This window comes from Pinus tabuliformis, chromosome 1_2 (genome assembly GCF_031772625.1).
Source record: "Pinus tabuliformis cultivar Carrire ecotype Pingquan chromosome 1_2, CPIR1, whole genome shotgun sequence".
Lineage (NCBI taxonomy): Eukaryota > Viridiplantae > Streptophyta > Pinopsida > Pinales > Pinaceae > Pinus > Pinus tabuliformis.
The window spans coordinates 264952626-264969320 of record NC_142298.1 but is presented as its reverse complement, the minus strand read 5'-3'; the positions used below and the strand labels follow the sequence as shown (position 1 = coordinate 264969320).

At 42.5% G+C, this 16695-nt stretch overlaps 1 protein-coding gene and 1 pseudogene across 4 annotated transcripts in view; one reads left to right on the top strand and one right to left on the bottom strand.

Moving 5' to 3' along the window:
• LOC149205369 (putative methyltransferase PMT17) overlaps positions 1-3248 on the bottom strand; it is a 32836-nt pseudogene extending 29588 nt beyond the window's left edge.
• Positions 1-16695, top strand: part of LOC149205368 (uncharacterized) — a 260188-nt gene that overhangs the window by 55731 nt on the left and 187762 nt on the right. The gene's annotated exons all lie outside the window — the stretch shown is intronic.

Genomic DNA, 16695 nt, shown 5'->3' with positions numbered 1-16695 from the left:
TCCATATTCATGACATTCAAAGCATTGAATCTTCGACATGTCTTTCTTGGGGTGTTGCTAGTGACCAGATCTCTCAAACTTCCCGAATTCCCTTTTCTCTTGAACTTGGCAGCAAATGCTTGCTCCTTTGATCCAATTGCAATATCTTCCTTGGCCTTTAATCTAGCTTCTTCCACTTTGCATATCGCCCACAAATCATTGAGTGAGGATGCCTCCATTTTAGCCCATATGCTGGCTGTAAAGTTTCCCTAGTCCTCAGGTAGTGCATTCAACACTATAGTAGTCATCTCTTGATCAGACATGATTTCTCCTCGATCCTGTAACTGACCTCTTATTTTAGAAACCCTTATGAAGTATGGAGCTATACCTTCTTTTTTATTGATTGTTATCTTGTATAACTCATAAATTAAAGAGATCCCTTCTCCTGCAGTGCTGACGGAGAATAGGTCTATCAATTTGTCATAGATTTCCTTGGCTATTTCAAGATTGGCTACATAAGGAATTAAAGAGTCCTTGATAGATTCTATGATAATCTTTTGAGCTCTTATTTCGTTCTTGTTGTACTTAGCCAATTCTTGACTATCAGTAGGAACAACAATTTTATTTTGTAAATGATCAATAACTTGTTGTTCTTTCAAATTGATGTCAGTTCTCTTCTTCCAAGCAAGGAAGTTGGCAACTCCAACTAACTTATTGCTTTCCTTGCAAGAAGACATCCTTTTCAAGATTCGTTTTGCTCAAATAAATAAGATACTTACTTGATGTGACGATCCTTGAAGCTTGACTTTGGATGGCTACCTTGTATGAGCTTGAGGAAGCTTGTCTATCCTTGAATGTGAGGGAACCTGATATTTTATCCTTGAGGATTTGCTCTTCAATGGAAGTGAGAGGATACTTGTTACCTTCCTCTTATAGATCTACCTAAATAGTAGATCTTGTCTTCTCTTTGATAGATCTTGGAGTTTCAGAATGTGGATTTGAATCTAGCTTTGGCTTCAACTTCAACTGCCTTGCCTCTTCTTTAATGTTCTTTATCAGCCCTTCCTTGATGTACTACCATCACTCTAATACCATTTTGAGAAATCTATGGGCTTTGATATTTGAATGATTTCTCGATCTTAGATAACTGCTTGTGAAGTATTTTTTATCCTTTTACTTATTCAAACAAGATCTTTTCATATGTATGTCTTTATTAACTACATCAATCAACTATCATGCTTAATAAACAAAAGAACAATAACAAAAGATATAGGCAGCATCGAGGGCAAAACCTCTCCAACCTGAGAGGAAAACCCACGGTAATTCTTCCTATAAAATCTTCACTTGACAAAATTTCCAAGACCTAGACAAAGACCCTTTGACCAATGTGTCTCCAAGATCAAGGCTAGTACCTTCTGCTACTGCTATCCTCTGACCTGTTGTACCATAGATCAGATCTGCAACTATAGATGGAAGGATCAACTTCCCTCTCCCTTCTTTCTTCCTCGAAGCCTCACTCATCCAAAATAGTTCACTTGTCAAGCTGTTGTCCTCAAAGCTTGTCTTTAGACAAGATGATCTACTTCCTTGACTTGAACTGTTCAACAACCCTAGCAACAGACCTGAAGATGTCACTGTTTTCGCACATGTTGTTGAATTTTCTAAGTCTATATGTTAGAAAATTAATCTGTATTCTGCTGGTTTATTTCTTCTATTTGTTTAAATTTGAACAAGTTATTTAATACATTTAAATACCGAAATAAACACAATACAATCACAACATCTATAGATCATCAACTGGAAGAAAACAAGCACACAAGTGACACCATTATTTTTGGACGAATGTCCCCGGAAAAACCCAATGCGTGAAAACCAGTGCAACTATTCTGAGGGTTTTATTACTATGTAGCATATCTGAGTACAATTGGGTGGCTAACCAGATCACCCGACAGAGAAAAATACACGGCAACAATACCTCTATACGTGGAAACATGTATTCAGAAAACTTGTCCCACGAAACCCTCTCTGGCACAACTAAAACTCAACGCTGGCCCTTCTGGCCTCTGTGTCAGCCTCTTGTTGGCCTGCGTCAGCCCTCTGAGGCATTGCGCAGCCTCTGGGAGCCTCTGCATCACTCCCTCTACCCTCTGCATGGATGACATAGTCTCTCTGGGCTCTGCGCTGCCTTTGCTAGGCTCTGCGTAGCTTGGAGTGACTGCTGCTCTCGCTCTCTCTGCTTTTGTGCTGGTCTCCTAGTATTGTCCCTGCCTCTCTGTGTCATAATCACTGCCCCTCACTGGTGGTCACTGATTCAGCTTTGCTTAGCAACCTCGCTCTAGCAAAATGAATGACTGATCACTCTGGTGTGTTCTCCAACGGACCCTCAAGCCTTCTCTTATACTTTTACTGTTGGTCCTTCAACGGTCGAGATTACATCTCTAATCAACGGCTAAGATTAGATTTGGCTTGATCCATGACTTTTGGAACCTTCTAACCTAGTTTTATATTAATACCCATTAATATTTTTATTTTTCCTAAGTTTAGACTTGGGAACTCCATTAAAAATATTAATTATTTTAATATCTCCCAAACTGGGTACAATCTGTCCAAACCATTTCTGGGTCTTGGAGATCTCATGTGCTTTAGCCTCTCCAACAATTTTCATGGCTAGAGCACATCCGATGCTACCCCAAATCAACACTCCCTTTTAGCCAGGACTGTGCTTTAGTAATACTCCACACTGAGCATCACCTTGATTATCCGACATCGATACCTGCGTTGATGCTAGGCCTCCCTGCCCAACATCCTCTGCACTGCTGCACCCTGTACTGCTGCCCATGGCCTTGCCACTGCCACTGCTGCATCCGTATGGCAGCTCCCTCTGCATCCGTGCTGCGGTTGGTCCATCTTCCCAGCATTACATTTGCACTACATCCCCTATCATCATGCTGCATTGTGCTACTGCACTGCAACTTAGTTATTGAGAAGTAAGTAACTGATCCACCCAACTTTTGACATCCTTGTCAGGCTAGAAACACTCCCGATGCCGAAGTTCCTTCTGCTGCTAACAAGTGCTCTCTCTACTAACCTCTACGCTTCTGCAACAACTCCCTACATCTCGCATCGTTGCATACCTCTGTGCCATCCTGTACTGGTGCAACATTCCCGTGCCTCTCGCACTGTTGCAGCCTGCTAGCTTCGCGCTGCCCCGAGGACTCTTGCATTGTAGCACTCTCTGTCGCTTCATCCGCATCTGTCTCTAACGACATTCGCTAGTCCTGCTACTCCTCTTCGGGGCTCCCGTAGCAAGGTGTAATCCAAGAGTTTGGGTACCTCGAGGATCCTGCCCCTCATCGCCTGTAGTCCTCTTGACTACAGCTCAATGTCTCCCCACTTCTTCTCAAGTGGCACATGAGCACTCATGGCACAATCATCATCCTCCTCGACTTCTTTCTTCGCCTTTGCTGGCGTTGCCTTCGAGTCAGAAATCTCTCCCTTACTCTTCTTCCTCAGACACTGGTTCGAAAAATGACCCAGTTCCCCACAATGGAAGCACTTGACCTTGGAGAGGTCCTTCTTCTTCCTCTTCTCCTGCTTTCTTGCAGATGCTAGAGTTGCATCCTCTTCCTCTTCCTTCTTGATCCTGACCCCTTTGCCGCTACTCCCCACCTTGGTTAGCCGTCTGATCTCTTCTTAACGAAGAGTCGCCCACAGTTCTTCCCAATTCGGAAGACTCGTCCTGCCCAGTATGCTCTGGAAAAATGTCTCCCAATCCTCGGAGACTGCGTTAAGTGAGGTCCTTACCATCAACTCCTGCCCCTACGGAAGTCAGTTGGTCATGGATCTCCTTCAACTGACCGAGGAAGACATCTATTTGCTCTCCCTTCTGCATCTAGTCTGATCTTAGCAGATTCTCCAGGAGCATCTTCCTATGCACGGAAGTATGCTGGTACAATATCTTCAAAGTGTCCCATATCTCCTCTGCCGTTTCCTTCTCGGCAATATGTGGTACCACATGATCCTTGACCCCATCAAGGATGATGCACTTTGCCTTAGCCATTGCCTCCTCATACCTTTCATTAGCTATCGGGTCAACTGGGATAGCCATCACTCTCAAGGTGAAGCCCTTGATACGATGTCTGTCTAGAATGGACAAAATCATGGCCTTCCAGACGACAAAGTTGGATGCTCCGTCCAGCGTGTCCTGATCTCTCAGCCCATTCATGACCATCTCGTTGCTCTTCCGTCGACTCCTCCGAGTCTCTCTACTTCTCGCTTGGAAGTTCTCGGTTTGACTCCTGCTGAGTCTCTTTACTTCTCGTCTGGAAGTTCTCAGTTCGACTCCTCCGAGTTTCTCTACTTCCGGTCTGGAAGTTCGCTTCTGGACTCCCTCTGAGTCCTGATTTCCCTCCTGGAAATCCTTCTACCAACCTCAAGTTGCCCCTCTGATTGTCCGTGCAACTACAACACTGATCCAGATTCCTTGGCTAGAAATCTGCTTCGGCAACAACTCCTTCCACCTTGGTCTTGCCCTGTTAGGTATTGTTCTGACCACAATACCCTACCAGCTTCGCTCCGAAAACTACCCACAACCTCCTATGCCCCAACAACTGAAGGATTGATCCACTTGGCTTTGCGCAATTCCGGTATCGGCAAATCAACTCCCTCAGCCAACGGTGTCAGCCCTCCTGGCCTATGCGTGGTTCTGCGTGAGCCTGATTTTGCCTCCCTCAGCCTCTGCGCTGGCCTCTCTTTAGCCCAGACTGATGACGCAGTCCCTCTGCGTCACTCCTTCCTCTGTCGCCTTCTGCAAGGATCAACTCTGTCACTCGGGACAACTGAATCTGCTGCAAATGCTCTGCTCGGCTGATGCCTTTAGTTTTCCTGTGATCTGCAACCACGCTCTGATACCATGTTGAATTTTCTAAGTCTATCCGTTAGAAAATTAATCTGTATTCTGCTGGTTTATTTCTTCTACTTGTTTAAATTCGAACAAGTTATTTAATACATTTAAATACCGAAATAAACACAATACAGTCACAACATCTACAGATCATCAATTGAAAGAAAACAAGCACACAAGTGACACCATTTTTTTTTGGACGAATGTCCTCGAAAAAACCCAATTCGGGAAAACCGGTGGAACTATTATGAGGGTTTTATTATTATGCAGTCTATCTGAGTACAACTGGGTGCCTAACCGGCTCACTCGATAGAGAGAAATACACGGCAACAATACCTCTATATTCAGAAAACCTGTCCCACGATCCCTCTCTGGCACAATTGAAGCTCAGCGCTGGCCCTTCTGGCCTCTGCGTCAGCCTCTTGCTAACTTGCGTCAGCCCCAGGACCTTCTTTGTCAGCCCTCTGAGGCAGTACGTAGCCTCTGGGAGCTTTTGCATCACTCCCTCTACCCTCTGCGTGGATGACGTAGTCTCTCTGGGCTCTGCGCTGCCTGTGCTAAGCTCTGTGTAGCCTGGATTGACTACTGCTCTCGCTCTCTCTGCTTCTGTGCTGGTCTCCCAGTATTCTCCCTGCCTCTCTGCCTCGTACTCACTGCCCCTGGCTGGTGATCACTGATTCAATTTTGCTTAGCAACCCCGCTCTAGCAAAATGAATGACTGATCACTTTGGTGTGTTCTCCAACTGACCCTCAAGCCTCCTCTTATACTTTTCCTGTTGGTCCTTCAACGACCGAGATTACATCTATAATGAATGGCTAAGATTAGATTTGGCTTGATCCATGACTTTTGGAACCTTCTAACCTAGTTTTATATTAATACCCATTATTTTCCTAAGTTTAGACTTAGGAACTCCATTAAAAATATTAATTATTTTAATATCTCCCAAACCGGGTACAATCTGTCCAAACCATTTCTGGGTCTTGGAGATCTCATGTCCTTTAGCCTCTCCACCAATTTTTATGGCTAGAGCACATCCGATGCTACCCCAAATCAACACGTGTGAGAGAGCTACTTGTTCTTGTAGCCTCTTCCTTGCCTCGCTATACTTGGAGCTTCCTTCTAGATAAATAACTGAACTCTTTAGGCCTCAAATCAATCCTTTTCATGAAGATGATCTAGAACTGTAATGCAACCCTAATTGTGACCTGTTCTTTCGCACGTGTGAGAGGTTTAGGGCTCTTCTAGCCTTCCTAAACCTTCTCTCTCCTTGTGTCTTCTCTTCAAGTAAATCTGCCCTTCCAATAGCCCCAAGATCGAAATCTTTCCTTGCTAATGAGGGCATATAAGATGATGCCCTAGCCTCGCATGTGTGGACAAATTTCCTGCGGTTATAGATGGAAGAATATACTTCCTTTTTGTTGACCAACGGCTCCTTGACTTGACCCTTTCTTCGCACCCTTAGAGAGAATTCTTCGCATAGGAGAGAGACCGAATTGATGTGATGAGTGTGTTCGAATGAGGGAGGAGAGGCCCTTATTTATAGTCCTCTCAAGGCTGCTCATTTGGCCGACATGACTTGTCTTTAGGCTAACTTACATAATTGATTTAGTTGACATGAATATAATAAATTTTTGCCAAAATTGCAATGCCTTTTTATCTTCGTTTGGAGGAGGCTTTTACTAGCCATTTGTACTTGAACTTGTGTTAGAAAATTATATATTACGGAGCAATGGAACACATAAAATATTGCAGAAATATAAACACAGAAAACACAGAAAACACACAAAACAAGAGAGACACAGATATACGTGGTTCACCCAGTTTGGGCTACGTCCACCCCGAACAGCCAGTCCTTCCTTTCTATTATCTAGCAAAATGAAGAGACACAACCTACAACAAATCCGCTGTAATATCCTCTGTTTTCTCTCACAGTCTCACCTCACTATTTCTCGCTCACCGAATACACATCTATATCACAGCCTCAAATACAATACCCTCATACAAAGAGAGGGGTTGCCTTATAGGGCAAAAAACCCTAAACTAAACATAAGTTCTACCATCAGATCATCCGCCTAATGAACGGCCCAGATTGACTAGAAATTACTATACTTTTATAAGGCAATTTTACATTTGTTTTTAGCTTCGGGGGCGCTGCCCCCGAACCCCCGCCAGGGGACCGCTGGCCCCCAGACCCCCCAGCCGGGGGGGATCGCCCCCCTCGGACCCCCGCGAGGGGGACAAGTCCCCCCCGCACCCCCCCGCGTGGAGGGGTGTACAAGACTTCCTGGGGTATACATCCGGCTGAAACAAAGACCTTTGAACAATCATGCTCCACACACAACAATCTCCCACTTGGAGAATGATTGTAGCAACTCCACTGCTGCTTCATTTGCTGGACAAAGACTCCTCTTTGGACCTGGCTGTTTTTCATCCTCATCGTCATCCTTGAAGACCAATTGAAACTGAGCATGTTCTCAGTTTCTCCCTGGTTACAACTTTTGTTAGCATATCTGCAGGATTCTTGCTAGTGTGTATCTTTTCTAGCTTCAACTCTCCATCTTCCAACACTGATCGTATGAAATGGTACTTGAGCTGTATGTGTTTAGTCCTGAAATGAAATGCTGAGTTCTTTGCAAGATGAATGGCACTTTGACTATCACTGTATAACGTGCCCATATCATGCTCCTTACCCAATTCACCCATAAACCTTTGTAACCAAATCATTTCTTTACTAGCCTCTGTAGCAGCAACATACTCTGCTTCTGTTGTTGAAAGTGCAACAACACTTTGGATTTTTGAAACCCAATTGACAGCTGTTCCTCCAACAATAAATACATATCCTGTAGTGCTCCTCCTGTTATCTCTGTCACCTGCCATATCTGCATCAACATATCCTTGTAGGGAGATGTTTGAACCACCAAAGCATAATGCTTTATTTGTGGTACCTTTCAAATATCTGAGAATCCATTTCACTGCCATCCAATGTTCCTTTCCTGGACTGTTCATGTACCTGCTTACAACTCCCACTGCATGTGCAATATCAGGCCTTGTGCAGACCATTGCATACATTAAGCTTCCAACTGCTGATGCATATGGAACTTTAGACATATAATCCATGTCTTCTTGGGTCTTTGGGCACATTTTCTTGCTAAGTTTGAAATGGCTAGCAAAAGGTGTACTAACTGGTTTTGCATTGTGCATGTTAAATCTTTTCAACACCTTTTGTATGTACTCATTCTGAGACAATGTTAATTTACGATTTTTCCTGTTTCTAGTTATTCTCATACCAAGGATTTGTTTTGCAGCTCCCAAATCCTTCATTGCAAATGAATTTGCCAATTTTCTTTTGAGCACATTTATTTCCTGCATGTTAGATCCTGCAACAAGCATGTCATCTACATACAATAACAATATAATATAGCTGCCATCATTTTGTTTTTTCAAATAAACACAATGATCAGAGTGACATCTAGTATAACCTTGTTCAGACATAAACTTGTCAAATTTTAGATACCACTGCCTTGGAGCCTGTTTTAAGCCATACAAGCTCTTCTTCAACCTGCACACTAGTTTCTCCTTCCCTTTCACCTTATATCCTTGTGGCTGCTGCATATATATCTCTTCCTCCAAATCCCCATGGAGAAAGGCTGTCTTTACATCTAACTGCTCAAGATGCAAATCTTCAGCTGCTACAAGACTTAAAATAGTTCTGATTGAAGTCATTTTAACAACAGGAGAAAATATTTCATCAAAATCAATACCTTTCTTCTGTGCAAACCCCTTCACTACAAGTCTAGCTTTATACCTCTGTTTTCCTCCATCTTCTTCCTTCAGCCTGTAAACCCATTTATTCTTCAATGTAGTTTTTCCTACAGGCAACCTGACTAAATCCCAAGTTTGGTTATGCATTAAGGAGTCCATCTCTTCTTCCATGGCTACCTCCCACTTCTTCTTGCTTTCAACCTGCATTGCTTCTTCTTAACATTCGGGTTCACTGGAATCAGTCAACAATAAATAATATAATGAAGGAGAGTATCGTTCAGGGGGTCTACTTATCTTGGTAGATCTTCTAACACCACTTTCAGGTGTTTGGGGTGCCTGTTGCTGTTGTGGTGGTTGCTGTTGTTGATTATTATTATTTTCAGGCACCTTTACCTTTTCACTGATTTCATCAAGAACTGCGTATTCCTTGTTTTCTTTTTCCTGTTTCTTTTCCTGCAACTGATTTTTATACAAGACCTTTTCATTGAATATTACATCTCTGCTCCTAATGATTTTGTGATTTTCGTAATCATATAAGCGATAACCAAAATCATTAACACCATATCCAATAAAGGTACATTTCTTTGACTTTGCCTTAAGCTTTGTTCTATTTTCTTTATCAATATGGACAAAGGCCTCACAACCAAAAGGCTTTAAAAAAGAGTAGTTTACCTTTTTACCTGTCCATGCTTCCTCTGGAACACCACCATCCAAGGAACTTGAAGGCCCTCTGTTTATTAGATAAACAGCAGTATCTACAGCATCTGCCCAAAACTGTAAAGGCAATCCTGCATGCAATCTCATGCACCTTGCACGCTCCATGATTGTTATGTTCATCCTTTCTGACACACCATTTTCTTGTGGTGTTCTTGGAACTGTCTTCTCTCTGCGAATTCCATGCTCTGAACAATACCTATCAAACTCTTTGCTGCAGTATTCACCTCCATTGTCTGATCTAAGACACTTCAATTTCTTTCCTGTCTCAATCTCAACCAAAGCTTTCCATTTCTTGAAAGTATCAAATACATCAGATTTATTCTTAATACAATAAATCCAAGTTTTTCTAGTTGCATCATCAATAAAAGTAACATAATAACGAGAGCCACCGAGAGATGATATCTGAGCAGGTCCCCATACATCTGTATGCACAAGCTCTAATTTTTCATTCTTCTTTTCTTTCCCAACTCTGAGAAATCTGACTCTCTTCTGTTTTCCATAAATGCAATTCTCACAGAAGTCCAAATCAACATTCTTCAAACCCGACAACAAATTCCTTGAGTGAAGAATCTTCATCCCCTTTTCACTCATGTGTCCGAGCCTATGATGCCATAATGCTGCATCTGCTCCTTTGGAAGTTAAAGCATTAACAGAGTTAGAATTACCATTGCATAAATACAATGTACCAACCTTTTCGCCTTTTGCTATTACCAGGGCTCCTTTGGTGACCTTCCAAGCTTTATCTGTGAAAGTTGTCACACAACCTTCACCGCCTAACTGCCCTGTTGAAATCAGATTTTTCTTTAGATCTAGAACATGCCTTACCTCCTTTAATAGCCATTGGTTTCCATTCTGCTGTTTTACAAGAACCTTACCCATTCCAACGATTTTACAGGGTTTATCATCACCCAGACGAACTTGTCCAAAATCTCCTTGAACATAGTCATGAAAGTATTTCTTATCAGGTGTGGCATGGAATGAAGCCCCTGGATCTACCACGCAGGAATCAGTAATATTTTCGAAAGAAAGAATCAAAGCATCTTGTAACACCTCACCTGTCACATTTTCTTCATGATTGTTTTCTTGCTGTGCATCTCCTTCTTTTCCCTTCCGAGATCTACAGTCTTTATTTAGGTGTCCTTTCTTTCCACATTTCCAGCACACTATCCCCGATCTGGACTTGGATCTGCCTTTCCTTGATTTACTACGATATCTTGAGCTCTTTCCTCTTTCCATTTTTCTTCCTCTAGACTCTGCACTCAAAGCATTTCCCGATGTTTCACCGGAGCTTTTCCGTTGCATTTCCTCGCTAAGGATAGCACCGACAACATCATCAAACGTTAAAGTACTAGATCCAGAAACAGAGTTACTAATGGCCATTACCAAACCATTCCAACTTTCTGGTAATGAGCACAAGAATAACAGAGCTCTAACTTCATCATCAAAATTTACCCCTACAGAACTTAACTGACTTGTAACTGTATTAAAATCATTTAAATGGTTTGCAACAGATCCACCTTCCGACATATTCATATTAAATAACCGTTTCATAAGAAATACCTTGTTTGAGGCCGAGGGTTTTTCATATAGTTTCGACAACGTCTGCATCAAACCCTCTGTCGTGGTTTCCTTCGAAATGTTGAAGGCGACTGACGCAGCAAGGCACAACCGTATTGTTCCGAGTGCCTTTCTATCGAGAAGGTTCCATTCTTCGTCTTTCATACCCGTCGGCATCTTTGTTTTTCCGCCCAATGGTAGGTATAGATCTTTCTGATACAGATAATCTTCCATCTGCATCTTCCACAGCGAGAAGTTTTGGCCGTTAAATTTCTCGACCCTAAACTTACCATCTTCCGCCATTGCTCCCACTCGAACCAGGAACCCTTCTTTCCTGCGAGTTTATCAGCCAAATAGACCTTCGGCTCTGATACCAGTTGTTAGAAAATTATATATTACGAAGCAATGGAACACATAAAATATTGCAGAAATATAAACACAGAAAACACACAAAACAAGAGAGACACAGATATACGTGGTTCACCCAGTTTGGGCTACGTCCACCCCGAACAGCCAGTCCTTCATTTCTATTATCCAGCAAAATGAAGAGACACAACCTACAACAAATCCGCTGTAATATCCTCTGTTTTCTCTCACAGTCCCACCTCACTATTTCTCGCTCACCGAATACACATCTATATCACAGCCTCAAATACAATACTCTCATACAAAGAGAGGGGTTGCCTTCTAGGGCAAAAAACCCTAAACTAAACATAAGTTCTACCGTCAGATCATCCGTCTAATGAATGGCCCAGATTGACTAGAAATTACTATACTTTTACAAGGCAATTTTACATTTGTTTTTAGCTTCGGGGGCGCTGCCCCCGAGCCCCCGCCGGGGGACCGCTGGCCTTCGGACCCCCTAGCCGGGGGGATCGACCCCCCCGAACGCCCGTGGGGGGGACAAGTCCCCCCCGCACCCCCCCCGCGTGGAGGGGTGTACAAGACTTCCTGGGGTATACATTCGGCTGAAACAAAGACCTTTGAACAATCATGCTCCACACACAACAACTTGGATGAGACATTCCACATGGTTCTGCCCTTGATCTTGGAGACACAAACTATATAATTTACAAGTGTAATTTTTTACATTAATGACACAAACCTATCACCTAGCCTAGAGCTCTCAGTGGTAGCTACTAAAACAAATTTTGAGCATGAAACCCATGACTCAAATTTACAAAAATATTTTGCTAGATACAATTTACATCATTTACATTGGAATGTGTCATTATGAAGACCGAACCTAGTTACACTTTCTTCAACAAGTATAAGTGCACTTTCCAGCCATTCGAACTTCAGCAGAGAGCACTGTTTTACAACCCGCCCGTTTCGACTCCGACTCGGCCGAGTCGAACCGAGTCATTACCCTGAACATTGACCCGGCCAGCTACCCGGCTCGGTTGACCAAGTCACATATGACTCGGCCGAGTCATATGTGACTCGGTCAACCTGGCCGGGTCCGTTATGACTCGGCCGAGTCATATGTGACTCGGTCAACCCGGCCGGGTCCGTTATGACTCGGCCGAGTCAATGTGTCTACGGCTGGGCAGCGTAAAAGTTGAAAAAAATTCACTTTTTTTGTAATTTTTGAGAAAGTTAAATGCAGTTGATGGATTCCAAAGGGTAATAGTAATTTGTTTAATGCTTTTGGGGTCCATTTCCCCCTCCCAAACCCTATTTAAGACACCCAAATGCTCTCATTCACTCACAGCAGTCTTATGCATTTGAGTGAGAGTCTTCTTTGAGAGTTAGTGAGCAGTTCTTGAGCTTGTTTTGGAGCAGCAGTGAGGAGTCTTGGAGGAGCATTGTAGCTGGAGTGAGGAGCTTCTTGGGCAGCCATTTGGAGCAGCATTGAGGAGCTGATCTTGGAGCAAGCTTGAGGAGGCAGTTTGTGCCTGGAGGTATTTTTTTCCACCTCTATAAATCTGTTTTTGCTTAGTAAATCTTAGGTGCATATCAAGAAAGCTTAGAGAGTGTTTTTTGTCAAATAAATGAACATTGAATCAATTTTTATTTTTTTTTTCATTTTCAGATTGTTTTCCTAGTCAAAAAATGGCACCTAGAGCAAAAGATCCTGCTTGGGCATATGTTGAAATGGTTGATAATCAGATGCATTGCAAGTTTTGCCATAGGAAAATTAAGGAAGGTCCTGGGGGGATTAATAGGCTGAAACAACACTTGGCAGGGATTAGAGGCCAAATTACCGCATGTACCTCTGATGAAATTGATGAGATTAGAAAGAATTTGTTGGCCAGCTTTGAGAAATTTAAAGAAGATAAGGCTAGGCAAAAAGAGATACAGGTTGAAATTGGGAGGAAGAGGGAGATACAAAGAATGATGGCTACCAACCCCCACTATGATTTTGAAGGTTCTTCCTCTATCCCTCAAACTGAGGCATCCAACCCTTTCCGTTATGTTCCTCCCTCTTTTGGTTCTGTTCAAGATAAGGGAAAGGGTAGAATGAAGGGTGATGTGACTATTAAAAGTTATTTCACTCCCTCCTCTCCATCAGATGCACATGGTCCTGAAGTTAGTAAAGGTCAAATTCAGCCCACTTTAGATGACCATTGGAAGAAAGAATTGAGGGAGACTGCTTGTAACTACATAGCTAGATGGTGGTATGATGCTGATATCCCCTTTAATGCTGCTCGTTCACCATATTATGAGCCTATGTTTGATGCCATACATGCTGCTGGAAAAGGCTTCAAAGGCCCTACTATGCAAGAGCTAAGGGGGTTTCGTTTGCAGAAAGAAATTCAATCCATTAATGAGTATTTGCAAGAGTTCAGGGACTCATGGGCAAGAACAGGGTGTACCATCATGTCAGATGGATGGACTGATCAAAGAAACCGTACCATCATAAACTTTCTTGTCTTCTGCCCACAGGGAACCATGTTTTTAAAATCAGTTGATGCATCTGATAAGGTAAAAGATGGCCACTTGTTGTTTCAGCTATTGGATGAGGTTATTGAGGATGTGGGGGTGGCTAATGTTGTTCAAATCATCACAGACAATGCCTCTAACTATGTTCTTGCTGGTAAACTGTTAGAGGAAAAACACAAGACCATCTTTTGGATCCCATGCGCTGCACATTGCATAGACCTCATGCTTGAGGATATTGGAAAATTAGATTGGGTCAGAAACACTGTAGATAATGCCAAAAGCATAACAAAATTTATCTACAATCATACACTGGTTTTGAGTCTCATGAGGAAACACACTGGAGGCAAGGATATTATTAGGCCTGCCATCACTAGATTTGCTACACATTTTTTGACATTGCAATCTATGCTTTCCCAACATAGAAACTTGCAAAAGATGTTTTCCAGTGATGAATGGAATCAAAGCAATTGGTCTAACAAACCAGAAGGCAAAGAATTGAAAAGGAAAGTCCATGATGAAACTTTTTGGAGAAAGGCAGCAAAGATTGTGAAGCTTGCTGAGCCACTAGTTAAGGTGTTGCGGTTGGTGGATGGGGAAAGGTTGGCTATGGGCTTCATTTATGAGGCTATGGATCAAGCAAAGGAGCAAATAAAGACGGTATACAAGGATAGAGTGGCAAAGTATGGGCCCATTTGGGCAATCATTGATGAAAGATGGAACAATCAACTCCATCGCCCTATACATGCAGCTGGGTATTTTTTGAACCCACGGTATCATTATAAAGCTAAGGAGTCAGGAGCTTTGAGGGGGGAGGTCAGAGATGGACTGGTTGATTGCATTGAACGCATGATCCCATCGGAGTCTGATCAGCTGGAGATACATCAACAGGTCACATCCTTCAGCAATGCAACAGGTACCTTTGGGAAGAACCTAGCAAAGATTGCAAGAGAAGCAGATGAGCCAGGTAAACAAAAATTTCAATTTTCAATTTCTTAATGGTTTTACAGTTTTACTTTTTTTATTAAAGACTAAAGTTTGTTAAATCATTTATAATTTGAAAGTTAGATATAATTTGTAATTTTGTTGAGCTTCAGCCTTCATCTAACTCATAATTCATTACACTCCTATGTTTTTTGCAGCACAATGGTGGGAGGCCTTTGGTGGCCAGTGCCCTCAATTGCAAAAGTTTGCAATTCGTATTTTGAGTCAAACTTGCAGTGCATCTGGGTGTGAGCGCAATTGGTCTGTCTTTGAGAGGATTCACACAAAGAAGAGAAACCGTTTGGAGCAAAAACGGTTGAATGATCTAGTTTTTGTCCAATACAACCTTCGGCTCAGACGGAACCAATTGCTGAACAAAGGACCTGATTCAGATCCCATTGTGTTGGAAGACATTGATCCAACATCAGATTGGGTAGTGGAGAGTCGTCAACCAGAGTTTGATCCTGATGAGGATCTTGATGAACTTGAACTGGAACATCCACTTCAGCCTGTTCAGTTGAATGCAGATCCCAATCCACCAGCCTCAGTCTCACAGCCAGCAAGGAGTAGGACTCCAGTTGTAGGTGCTTCCTCTGCTCAGCCACGACAGAAGCGCAGCCGCATATCTACTCTATCTCAGCTTGCATCTGTTGCACAGCCTGCTAGTGGTACTGGCACCACTTCTACAGTTGCAGTTGGAGACGATGATGATGAGGAGGAGCCATGGGGCCCCTTGTCTGTCGACTCTGACTCTGATGATGATGATCCAGAGATTGGTCGAGACTCGAGATGATCTTGGCTCCTCTGGCAGTAGCTACTAGCCAGTAGTACTAGTATTGGAGTCTGGTCACCATCACAATTTACTTTTGTTGTAGAGGCCATTTCTAGCCTCCTTGGTTATTTGTATTTTGTTTTGAGTCTTTGATCATGTATGACAGTTGACTATGTATTGCCATTGGGTACCATTTTGATATAATGGATTGGTTCATGAGCCTACTTTGATCATATGTTGTCTTCCATCTATATTATAATGCTGTGTGTTTGGAAACATGAATGAAAATCTTTAAAATTATGTTTAAAATATTTAAAATAATGTTTTTTTATAAAAAAAATAAATATTTAATGTATTTTTTACAACGACCGAGTCATTGAAATCGATCCGGCCGAGTCATTATCGAGTCGGAGTCGGAGTCGGAGTCGATCCTTGGCCGAGTCGGAGTCGGAGTCGGAGTCGTAAAACATTGGCAGAGAGGCAGTTTTATGGGCAGTGCAGTGCAGATTGGTGCAGTAGTTGGGTGGCCTTCAGCTCAGCCATTTTCCCACCCGGGTTTGGTCATGCTTGTCCTTTGAGACAAGCCCAAGTGCACCATCTTGTTATCTATTGTATTTTGCCTTCTAAAACTTAATAAAATGGCTCAACAATTCCCTATTTACAACTTTTCTGTGGATGCTTAATGTGTATTTCGTTTTTATAAATTGTGTTAAATTATGGTATGTTCTATGCTTAGAGCAGTTTACTTCTTTTTCTTATTATTATCCACAGATTAGCAATCACATGTACATTAAGTAAAGTGTAGATAGAACATCAAACATCGACAGAAAACAAGCCAAGACGAGACACAAGATGTGGCGGCTAGCCAGGGACAAACCCCAATATGGGGAAACCCTTTGATCAAATCTTCCTTTATCTTCAATAATTCAGCAGAGAGAAATAGTACAAAGATCTGATTTATATCAGCAGCAACGAACCCTAGATCAGCCCTAAACTAGGGCAGTAGACCCTAGATCGAACTTGTCAAGTTTCCACCGGTGAGTCATTCACCGCGCACCAGTGCAAGATTTTGCCGTACACCAGTGCAAGTTTTCACTGCGCACCAAAGAGAGAGATGTGATGATCAGTGTGTCCAAA